The 12,616-nt window shown below is 49.0% G+C and overlaps 1 protein-coding gene across 1 annotated transcript in view; it reads right to left on the reverse strand.

Annotated features, from left to right (window-relative positions):
* The window catches only part of LOC119462680 (uncharacterized), a 44,438-nt gene that overhangs the window by 29,857 nt on the left and 1,965 nt on the right, over positions 1 to 12,616 (reverse strand). The window lies entirely within an intron of this gene.

The following is a 12,616-nucleotide window of genomic DNA, read 5'->3' on the forward strand; positions in this document are numbered from 1 at the left end:
TATCGAAGCATCAGGTGCAGTGCAGTTTCTAGACTCTCTGCAGTCGGACTTTCGGAGAATGGTCTGAAACTTTGTTCACGAAGGGTGATGAACGTTTTGCTAGGATAACGAGCGTTCCTCTATGCCGAATTAGGCTATGCAATTAACAAGTGTCAATAGTCTACTAAACCAAGGGAAACATACTTAAATAATAATATATGTGCACTGTCTGTTTAATAGTGCTGTACTCTAAAGAATAAGATCAAGTTTGTGGTATGCAGTCCCACAGTTTAAGGTCATTTCAAAAGGGAACAAGAGAGGAATAGACACATACCAATCTTTTCTGCAGAGTCTTGATGGTCCGGCACGCCACCAACAGTCCACTGAATAAGCAGGATGTACGCTTTGCTCACCACCTTCTGGCTAACAATGATGAAGCCAAGTGACTCTAGCACAAGGGTTATCAACATGATGAGGTCTGATTGGTTGTATACAAGCTGGGTCATCCTCGGTGGCTGCAAGAAACAAAGGGCGATTGAGAGCAGTAGTATGAGACTTCAGCTTGTGTTGCCGAAGGATCTTTCAATCTCCAGTAGGTTTATACAAGATGGCGATATTGTTGGAGCAGACTCGCCGCAATTTGGCTGCAGTCCTTATTTTGAGCTCTCTTATTTTTAAGTGTGCAGTGACCCAAAGAGCCAAAGAACACGAAGAACTGCTCCTACTGGGAATGCGAGTAGTAGAAGAATAAAACAAGCTTCTGTTGCTGTCAGTCTTGCAATGTCACATTGGCGTTGTTTATGACAGGATAGAGACCACAACTATGTGGTTAACGCTGGTTATATACCGAAGTTCACGTGACCAGCCATATTTTTCATTGTGCGAGGTGGATGAAAACACCAGGTATGATTTGCCTGAAAGCAACAAGGCTTCCAAACTGCGCGAAATTGTCGCTCAAAAGGCCGGGAAGACGCTGAAGGAGCTTGACCTTCGAACAGCAGTGAAGCTGAGACCGAAGCACTCCGAGTTTGAAGAATATGTCATGTTTCCGCTTATGCAGACGCCGTCAAGGGTTTCGCCAAGCAAGGAAGATTCTTCCATTGACTCGCGCTTCCTAAAAATACTGCATCATCAGCAGCACAACGCAGTGCGACAGCAGCAACTCATGGAGAATCTTCTTGCCGTCATCCAAGCCCAGCAAAGACCCAACAAGATGGTCAAGCCTGATCCGTTCTATGGGGAAAGCTCAAGCCCAGATACAACGAGCAAGCATGTGAGGATAACTCATGGCAAGAACCTGGTGAGCGCATCAGGAACGTGCGTCTATTTCTGACCGGACAGGCTAATTGGTATGAGCTCCATTTCTCGGGACAGAAGAATAACTCATAGAACCAATAGAAAACGAACTTCATGGCAGCTATCGACGAGCACCCAGTTGAAAGGTGGGATCACGCAGTTTTTTACAAATATCGATCATGAAAGCCCCTAGAGTATTTTTGTGAGAAGAGGCGGCTTCTTCAGATGGCAAGCCCGGAACTTCTAGAGTCTGCGGTCGTGCCACTTATTATTCATGGCCTTCCTAAGGAACTACAGAGACAGGTGCAAGTGAAATTGCCCAAAACTGTGGAGTAACTACTAGGCTGTTTCAGAAAAATCTCCATTGATTCGACTGTACGGAATTTGCGTCGTCCAGAATATCAACCCGAAAATGTTCCATGGAGGAGCATGGATGAAACCAAGCTGTCAATCTAATGTCCGATGCCAGTATGACCCAAAGCCTGTCGCTTCTTCGCATCCAGGTACAGTGAAAAAAAACGAATAAAAGAGGGTGCCCAGTCCCACCTGACGACAAAATCTGACACTTTTTCTAACCGCTCTTGACCTTCTTTATATCAAGCTAAAGTCAGTGGTGAAGATGTTGACACATTGGTGGATAGTGGTGCATCTGTGTCTGTCATGAATGAGGCACTTGTAATGAGAAAAGAAATTACTGAGGAAGGCCGGTACGAGTACAAATCTTTGATGGCCAGAACGTTGACATCGACGCCTTCGTGCAAATTTTTACTTTCTAAACCAGATATGAAGAACCTTAAGTTAAACCTTTACTGGAATGACGAAGCGACTGTGGGTAATGAGACGTGCGCTTTCATGAGCATTGCGGATCGCCTTGTTATGCGAGACGATGTCCGTCGCAAGTTACCCGAACTTATCTGTTTAGGTTAACTTATTCACCGGCAACAACGATATTTTCTGTTCCTTTCAAGCTGAAAGATGTTACACCGGTCAGGAGAAGGCCTTGCAACACGTCCTGCGAGAAGAAACTTTTGTTGAAAAGTGAGATCCAAAATAAGTTAGATGCTGGCATAATACGGCCAGCGGTGTCCATTCTCACCTCACCGATTACGCTGGCTCTGAAAGAAGACGGATCTCCGAGGCCATGTACCGACTACCGATCCTTAATCACCAAAGGATCGATTCCGTTTCCTAATGCCAAAGATAGACAGAATTGGGGAAACAGGAGGTTGCCAAGTCTTTTCACCTATAGACCTTTGCAAAGAATTTTGGCAGGTACCGCTCGAAGAGGAATATAAGATGTACACGGCCTTTATCACTCCATTTGACGTATATGAGTAAACCGCTTACCTTGCGGGTGGAACAACAGTGCTGCATCGTTCCAAGAATGATGAATGGCGTTTCGAAACACTTTCTTAGAGTATTTTGAAACATCTATGTCGACAATATATTAGTCTACTCTAAAGATTAAGCTTCACACGCTCAACATTGGACGCGTTCTGGTCGCTATTACTAAGAGCACTAAGGAAGAAAGAGTCCGTGGAACGTGTACAACAAATGAAGCCAGACAATGTACACGCGCTCAGAGTTTTGCTTGGGTTCACCGGATATTTTATAAACTTCATAAAGGGCTCCGCAGCACGAGCGAAGCCATTGAATAACTTGCTTCAGAAGAACACAGGTTTTATTTGGACGGAAGAATGTGAAAAGGCGTATAACGATTTAGTGTCAGCCATATAATCAAACTCGGTGGTCCTCGCGCTGCCGCATTTCACTCTTTCCTTTGAACTTGCGACAGATGCTTTTAACTTTGGTGCAGGTGCTGTTCTGTACCAGCGAAGAGGAGCCCAAGTTGTTGGCTATACTTTTCATACACATTTATGAAGGCAGAACAGAACTACAGCACAACAAACAAGGAGGCATTGGCGGTTGTGCTAGCAATTAGGTATTTTTGGTCTTACCTCGAAGGCACAAAATTCAAACCATTCACTGATCATCAGGCGCTGACCCATTTGCTAAATATTGCTCAACCAAAAGGAAGAGTTGCCCGCTGGATCAGTGAAATTCAGCAGTTTGACTTTGAGGTCGGCACACAGAAGCGGACAAGAATTGTCAGATGCTGACGCAGTTTCTCAGCTTCCAGTAATCAGTAGCTGTGAGAACGAGGAAAGTGTCAAAATGTGGGAAGGTACAGAGAAATTGATGCCCATTGGAGGAAAGTATATTCCAGCTACGTTGGTACGAAAGCTTCTTGAGCTGTACCACGACAGCCCAGAGTCAGGAGGACACGATGGGTTTGGGCGAACCTACTACAAATTAAGAAGGTTAATATGGCCCGGAATGAAGGATATTGGTTATTACATCATCTCCTGCCATGAATGTCAAATCAAGGCCAAGTACAAGCTGAAAACGGACACTATGATATTTACACTTCATCCAAAGGTGCCATTTGAGGCAGTTCATATTGACTTCGCGGAGCTGAAGAAAAAGAGCGAAGGTGTGAAGAAAACGCAGTTTTTTCTAGTGTGCATTGACGAATGCTCAGGGATCGTAGCTGTCAAGCAAGGTAGGGAGAATGCACAAAAAGAGGAGGCTATGCACAGGCTTAAAGCGTAAGCCCACTCGGTCCTCTCCCAGCCTTACCCGACTACTATCCTTTCAAACCGATGTCAATATGCATCTAGGTCATCCCTTCGCTCATCGAAAGCAGCCAACAATTCACTAGGGCAAATCTGTCTTGGCCTGGAAGAAGGCGAGTCGGATGACGCCGATCCGGGTGTACTCGTGCCCACACGAGAGCCCGCGCTCATCTCTGCTAACTTTATCAACTCCAAAATTTCTTTTTCTCTTTTGTGGTCTTCGTGCGCTCGTTCGTGTAGCGTTTTTCTTTCTCTTGTTAAGCATACTCAAAACGAACGTCATCGCCTCGTCCTTCGACATGTTTAAATCTTTAGCTATCACCACCCAACCTTCTCTAGACCACCAAAATTAGTGATAGGGCCGGAAAAGAATCCTGGAACGAATCCTGGAACAAATCCTGGAATGTATCTTGGCAGGCTCGCCAAATGTGTGTCACCGATCTCGGGGGCGTGCTGATGTTACGGGAGGTGGAGTTGGGAGACGCAGGGCAGCACATCAAACAGATTTTAATTAGACTCAACCCCCAAACAGAATGAAACACAATACTTATACAAGAAATACTTATATAAGAAATACTTATACAACCTAGTTAAAGCCCAAACCGCATGAGAGCGATATTGTGCGCGACGGCGACGAGCGACGGCTTCGAGCGACGAAACGGGCCGTCGCGCGACCAGATCGCTCGTTCTTGCCGCTCGATCGCTCGGATCTGGAAATCTAGAATTCGTCTGTCGTCGCCCGGAAGTGCTATTAGCGACTATAGCCAATAGCACGAAGCAAAGTACTGCCGATTGTCGCACGGAACGAGCAAACGACTAAATTTTGATACGTGCAAGGATAATAAGCTAGTGCAAGATCTTTAGAAATATTTATGCTGTTCTTTACACTAAAACACATCAACTTAAATTAATTAAGCACGCGTCACGCCAGTTTCGGCGAGTATTTGCTGAACTCATACCGGCGACACCGCGGAGCTAAAGGTGCGGTAGAGTTACTATACGAGGTCTGTTAGAAAAGTATCCGACCTTTGGCCAAATAAAAAACTGGCATAACTGGAGCATTGGAAACCTAATCACCCTCAAAGCAGTCTCCTTGGGACTCCACACACTTCTCCCAGCGGTGCTGCCGTTGTTTCAAGCATTCCGAGAAGGGCTCTTTCGGAATGGAGTTTAGCTCAGCTGTCGTTGCAGCCATAATGTCCTCTCTTGTCTGAAACGCGCTCCTTTCAATGGCCTCTTGATTTTGGAAAACAGCCAGAAGTCGCAGGGGGTCATATCAGGAGAGTAAGGAGTCTGGTTTTTCGCCAAAAAAAAGTCTGAATCAAGTGCGAGGAATGTGCAGGAGCATTGTCGCGATGGATGCGCCAATTTCCTGTTGACCACAACTCCGGTCTCTTGCGCCGCACATCATCACATAGGCGACGGAGGACATCCCTGTAGAGTACTATTTGGTGGTTGTTTGACCCTGTGGTGCGTACTCGTGGGGTACCACACCGCGGGAGTCAAAGAAAGCAGTCAGCATCACTTCGACGTTGCTGCGCACTTGGTGGGCTTTCTTTGGTCTTGGTGACGTGGAATGCTTGCACCGTGACGACTGGGATTTGGTTTCCGGGTCGTACCCGTACACCCAAGACTCGTCACCAGTGATTATGGTGTTCATGAAGTCGGGGTTACTGTTTGTGTAATCCAGCATGTCCCGTGAGACTTCAACACGAAGTTGCTTTTGCTCCACCGTGAGCAGCTTGATCGGCACGAATTTCGCCGCAACTCTCTTCATGGCCAAATTTTCGGTCATAATGGAATGTGCAGAAAAAATGCTGATGCCCATCTCTTCCGCAATTTCTCGGATAGTCACACGACGGTCCCACATCAGTACAGCATTCACTTCGACAATTTCCTGGTCATTTCGGCATGTTGATAGCCGACCGGCGCGTGGCTCGCTTTTCACCGATGTGCGGCCGTCTTTAAACCCGTTGTACGACTCCTTAATCTGTGTGCTGCTCATAACATCGTCGCCGAAAGCAGTCTGAATCTTCCGAATAGTTAACACTTGGCTGTCGCCCAGTTTCTGGCAAACCTTGATGCAGTAGCGCTGCTCTAGTCGCTCCGACATTGTCCTTGCAATAAAAAAAAAGGAAAAAAAAAAAAAAAACGACGAGAGCACTGCGCACTACCTCACTCAAACGTTGCGTCCCAGCGACTGATGCTATAGGCAGGCGGGAAAAAAAATTCGCGCATGCGCACGAAGGTTCAAGGTCGGCTGATGCAAGCGCGCTTGTTTCAGATCCATCAGGTGTTCGCAAAAAAAAAAAAAAAAAAAAAAAAAAAAGGGCGGATACGTGTTGCTCTTCGCTGTCACGCGCAAGATCGCGGGCATGCGGTTTATACTTTATACTAGGCGTTTCCTACGCGACAGTCTAGCAGACCGTTTTTAGAATAGCGTTTGTCGGCTTACGTACGTTAAACGCAAGCACGTTTGCGGGACGTTACTGTGCGCGTTCTTTGAAGACTTTATTTACCGTACGGGAACGCAAACGTAAGGAAGACATATATATAGGACGGGGCGCCGTCTGGTACCTCGTGCCAAACGTATCCAAGCCAAGGCAATCCATTAGCAGCCATCCTGTTAGAGTAAACTATAGAATATATTCTAGTACACTGTAATCATGTTGTAGCTATGGAGACGCGTCTTAGGCCTACGGGCGCCGGAATCGCCGAACGGTCTCGGAAATGGACGCGCTTTGCGTTCATAACTAACGTTTCAGGTGAGTTTAGAGAAAGCGAAAGCATATTTCAATAGTTACTGGCCCTGAACATAAGTGAGAGCATAGCCATCACGCGAATTCTCGCTGACGCGGGAGCCATTGGTGCCGCCATGTTCGACAACGCTATTTCTTAGCGTCCGTATACAAATAAACGTTAAAACTTGTAGTGAAGAAGAGGGACGATGCAGTGGGACATCCTTACCCGCGCTGTCTAGTGGGTCAGTCTCTCCAGCGCATCGCTCGGAGTAGGCCGCTCGCGCTCGCGGTTTCTTGAACTGATCCAACGGTCGGCCCTTACGCCTGCGTGCAATAAACGCCTTTACAAATTGGCCAACTAAGGTGGGCCAATTTGTCTACGTGCGCCAATCATAGCGCACGTAGACCAGAGCAACCCAATAACGTTCGGAGCATGCGCAGTGAGGACGACGCTATTTCTTTACGTACGTAATGCGTTTACGTTTGGTTGCAAACGCTAAACTAAAGCTGTCTGGTAACCCTAGCTTATGGCTGAGATGCTACAAGAAAGGAGCGTTCTTACTGTCTTTTGTTGTCGCACATCTTCCAAGTCCGAAGCGTGTCTGCTGCTGGTGTCCCGAACGCCGTCGGTGACGTGGCAACCAGGCCCCACAGGTTAGGCCTAACTCCAGGTTCCGCTGCTGCTCCCGCCTCGTTTCTTCTTCGAGTGCCGACGAGCCGGTCCCAGGAGCCTCCCTCGAAAGTCGCCGAGGTCGACGGCCACACCCTGGACTGCCAGCGTCACGGACTTGACCGAACCTCTATGGCTGCCGGCCGCCAGTGCGAAGTTGACGCTACAACCTTCTTGGCCGAGAGCCACGTCGATAATGCCAGCTCAGCGACGCTCCTACCTCGATCACGGCTCGGGTCACGCGCCTCGAGGGCTCGTGCCGTTCGGACGGAGACGTGCTCATCGTCCTCTTCCTTTCTGCGCCGCAAGCCTCTTACACATGACAGGCGAGTCGTAACTGTTGTGGTCTCCACCTATGTTTCTAGGAGCTGTCTGGTGGCGCCGCTTGTGTCGGGGCAGGGATTGCGACGCTGCAGTAAAGACACTTGCTTGATGTTGCGACGCTCAAGCGAGTAGACGTGTCTCTCTCCTTCGAACGTAGCGTCCGAGCCGCCTCAACATTCGACATGGTGTCCCCAACTTGGGGCGCGATCTTGTACGCGTTCTAAAATGGAACGGAGGCGCTCCGTTACATCGAGCCACACACGATTGGCCAATTTCAACCGCGACGTTCAAATTGACCAATCGTGTGCGGCTCGATGGAACGGAACGCCTCCGTTCCATTTTGGAACGCGTACAAGATCGCGCCCTAGATGTACGCGTTGGAACGCGTCCGCACGCTTCGCACCACACCTGGGCGCGTACGGCGTCAGGCGCGGAGGCTGCGTCGCGTGTAGACGCGCTGCGGCGAGGACCCCCTGCACTGCTAGGATTTTTATGTTGGCGCTGGAAGCTGCCACCCGCGTCACCCACACAACCACGGCGAACCAACACGACTTTCGGAACGAATGTTTTACAGCGAAGCTGTTAAGGGCTCACCTTTCGATCGTCGCGTCCGGCAATAGAAAAAAAAAAAAAAAACTCTCATTGGCCGTGTGCTGAATGTGCGAGTGAAAGCGCCCGAGGGCGAGGGACGCGCATTCACGGGGAGCGAACGCACGGCGGAGAGCAAACGCGACTTCCCAGTGGAAGCGGAGTAGTGGGCAAGGAGGGCAGCTAGGCATCCTAGACTGTTCGTGTGCATGCCCGCTCTTCTGCGGCGCATGCGCGCAGTCCTGTCGGCCTCTGCCGCCGACTCGCTCTGGGCTCCAGTGTCGACAATGGCGTTTAACCGTTCGTCACGAAGCCAGCGTTTTGACAGCGGTTGTGTGCGGTCACACAAACAACGCGCACAACTGTTGTCGATGGCGGCGGCGTTTTGCCCGCATTCGCACTGAACGCAGGCGGCGTTGGTGACGTGTTTATGAAGAACGTGCCAACCTTTGCCGTACACCCTCCTGCGGTGTGCCGTAGCGACCATAAGGTCATGGTCCCTATGGTCACTAAATAAATGAAAACCACCGGATCATATATATGTCTCATTCTTTAATAGTTCGAATAACCAATTACACCATAACATTTTAACAGTCATAATTGGAAATACATAATTCCCACCATAGTACAGCTTCGCTGGTCTTCCATCTCCACCCCAGTGGAAGGGCTGGCAGATTTTTGACCGTGCGGATAGCTATATTCCTGAAGAAAATTACGCAAACGCAGGTAACGCCTCGATTTCTAGTAGTTACTGCGCAACCGATGACTGCGAGCTATCGCAGTGTTGTGCAGTCGACACGAAACCCAGCAGTCGTTCAGACGAGCTCGACCGTACCCCAGAAACTCTGCCGTTAATTGATATTATCGAACCGATAACAAAGCTGGGGCGATTCGTGTGCCTCAGCTTTCCCTAGTGTACTAAAAAATAATAGTTAAAAGGTTCTGAGGCTCAAATGCAAACATTTTAGCATTCGTCAGGTACTCACACCGAGATCGTTCGCTTCCACCGAAGGTTAGGCCTACCGTACTCGCCGAGTCTCTCTACACTCTATCGGCCCGCTTGGGCTCAGGAATCAACAATAAGTCTACCGAGGATAAATTACACTATATTTTAGCTTTCCCCTCGGTGTTTTGCAGCGTGAGCTACACTATCCGAGGTTGAGCAGTTTCGCGTGGCTCCTGGAGAGCCGTGCTGCGCATGCGCGAGGAACAGTGACGTCACCCGGCGCACAGCTGGCGCGCCAGGCGTTTGCGCTGGGCATTTGCCAGTGTGGTATAGCCATGGAATGAATTAATAAAACATTTATTGAAAGTTATTTGCTGTATTCGTTATTGCTGGAGAGGATCGGGCGGGTCCCTATTCCGGGACTCCGTTGGACAGGGCTGCCACCCGCGCCCGCTTCACGAGGCTCCGATGGTCCTCGAGAGCCGGGCTGGACAAGGCCTCCTCCCACCCCTCCCACGTCGGCTGCGTAATTTGCTCTATGCTGCTGTTTGCTTGGCACGACCAGACCATGTGGTACAGGTCAGCACGGCCGCCACAGAATTTACAGGTAGCGTTAAAATGTTCGGGATTTATTTTGGCCAGCACGGCCGGGCTGCCGTACGACATAGTTTGAAGCCTGCGCAGACGAGTCTCGATCTTCTGCTTTAGTAAGTCCCTTAGCGGGATGAGGTAGAGTTTGCCTGCGCAGGCGATATAGTTGCAGTACATCTGCGTGTGTTGTAATAGGTGTTGGTAACTGAATGCCGCGGTCTGAGAGGTTGGTAGGCAGAGCCCGGGGAAGGAAGGCTCGGGCTGAGTTGTGTGCTAACTCGTTTCCGGCTACCCCCTGGTGACCCGCCACCCAGATGAGCCGCTTTCTCGTGGCTCGTGTTCGTGCCTGTCATAGGATAGCGTGAGCTAGATGTGAAATTAGTCCTCTCATGTAGTTCCTATATGGTACCTTAGAGTCGGTAAGTCGGTGTGTTGCTGCAAGGCCGATCGCGGTTTCTTCTACAATCGATGCATCCGAGCATCTTATTGATAGACTGTCAACTACCTGATTTTGGCGGATGACAGCTACTGTGGAAATCCCTATATATAACTGGGCCCGCAGCGTCAACGAAGTAGGCTTCCCTTGCGCTCCTATACGTTCATTCGGGGCTTTAGCTCGGGCTGCTCTTCTTCCTTGGTGGTAATCTGGGTGCATGTTGGGGGGTAAAGGCAATGTCAGGAAACAGCACATGGAGAAGGAGAGCGAAATTAGTGCTCAGCGGCGCAGAAGAGCGGAGAAGCTTAACTCAACGGATCCCGAAGTAGTTGCCTGGCAATTAGCGGTTGAGTGTAGGAAGAACATACAGAAGAAAGCTAAACGTGCTGCGGAGACACCGGAACAAAGGGAGGAACGTCTAGCAAAGCGGCGTCGCCAAGAGGCTGAGGGACGTGCCCGACCATCTCAGCAGCAGCAACAACAAGACACCGTCGATGACGTCAAGGCTCGCCGATTGACTGGCTATACGGTGAAACTTAGCGAAAGCGCCCGTGCGACTCGGACCTTCGAGACGGACTTCGTAAACAATCCGTTTGGATATGTGTGCGACGTGTGTGAAAGACTGGGGTAGATGAAAGACTTGACGCCGGTAAGTAGTGCCACGCATGAAACGTTGAGCTTAGCGGCACCGCCTGAGTGGGGTGAAACCGTGGCGCGGGTTTGTACAACTTGCAAGAACTTTCTCGTTAAGCAGAAGATTTCACTCTTTAGCGTTACCAATGGGTATCGTTACCCGCCCATGCCACAAGGTCTACCGGTTCTGAACGATGTGGACGACTTAGCTCACGCTGCGTATATCCTGGCATAGCCGAGCTAAGCCACTGCTAATTGAAAATCTAGAAGCTGCAGCGCCTAGCAACTGCGGTTGAACGCGATTGGCTGAAACACCGCCGCCGACGCTCGACACCGCGACGCCCTTAGCAAACGCTGTAGAGTACGCCGCACTGCCTAACGCCTAACCCAACGCCTGGGAACGTAAACCATCGCGATTGAGTCGTGCGTCGCGGGCACCAAGCGCAATATGGCGGCGCATTGCTACGGTGTGAAATCAGAGCGTCGACGGCGGTGTTTCAGCCAATCGCACTCAACCGCGGTTTCTAGGAGCTGTGCCTTCTAGATTTTCAATATATGCATCCCGGAGATGGCGTGATCAAAAGTGGCTCAATCCCGGAGGCTGCGTAATCCACGGTTTTGCGGGTCACGTGGTGGGGGGTCTCCACGTCTCGCTGATTTGCCGGCAGGCACGTGATTGCCATGCTAGAAAACTCGTTGCAGCAGAACATAAACACTTTTGTAGCATTTGGTTAACCGTTTCACGAAAGTTTCGCTTCGCGTAGATTGCAAAGTGTTACTTGGATATATGCATAATTTATAATTTTGTTAACATTAAATTAAACAGCCAATATACAGACGAGGGGTTCTTTCTGGGGTTTACGCACCAAAACCAGTTATTATTATGAGGCACGTCGTAGTGGAGGGCTCCGGGTTAATTTTGATCACCTGGAGTTCTTTAACGTCCACTATAACGCAAGCACATGCGCGTTTTTGCGTTTCGCCTCCATCCAAATGCGGCCGTCGCGGCCGGAATTCGAACTTCGCGCTCAGCAGCGCAACGCCTTTGTTAACTGAGCCACCGCGGCGATCATACAGACGAGGGCAAGGATTCATGCAATACATAGTGCATTCGCAGATTAGGGACAAACAAACATTTAATTGACTTTAACAGGCGAACACATACATTTCTATCCATTTCGAAATCACTATGTATCACAATTTAAATAAATAAATTTTTAAAAAACGAAGCCAGAACTTTGGCGCGAGTGTGAGTTCCAGTCGGCATCGGCCAGGGAGCAAACATCATGTACGGACTATGAGCCTGCAGTGCCTTGAACATATCGTAAATGTATATCGAAGTTCGTTGGAAGTAAGCGCCCTTCCAGGCACCTTTCGAGATCAAGGTTGGGCCGACGATCCCGTGTGAGTGACGTTCAATGGCCGGCACCTGCAATGTTACACAACACCGTGTAAGGTTTGTTCATGTGATAAAGTTAGATGTGCACAGCGATGACTGTAGAATGTAATCGCTTGACAGCTTAAGTGTTGATAGACTGATGATTAGTCATTTAAAACTATATAGAGCCAATGGCAGAGTAAGAGAGAAAATGACGGCTTCGTGTCGGCGGTCACAGTAAAGCGTGCAGCTCTTTTCTTTTCTTTTCTTTTTCTTTCTTTCTTTCTTTCTTTCTTTCTTTCTTTCTTTCTTTCTTTCTTTCTTTCTTTCTTTCTTTCTTTCTTTCTTTCTTTCTTTTTTCTCTTTCTTTCTTCTCCTTTCTTTCTTTCTTTCTTTCC

Source organism: Dermacentor silvarum, chromosome 8, assembly GCF_013339745.2.
Source record: "Dermacentor silvarum isolate Dsil-2018 chromosome 8, BIME_Dsil_1.4, whole genome shotgun sequence".
NCBI classification, from domain to species: domain Eukaryota; kingdom Metazoa; phylum Arthropoda; class Arachnida; order Ixodida; family Ixodidae; genus Dermacentor; species Dermacentor silvarum.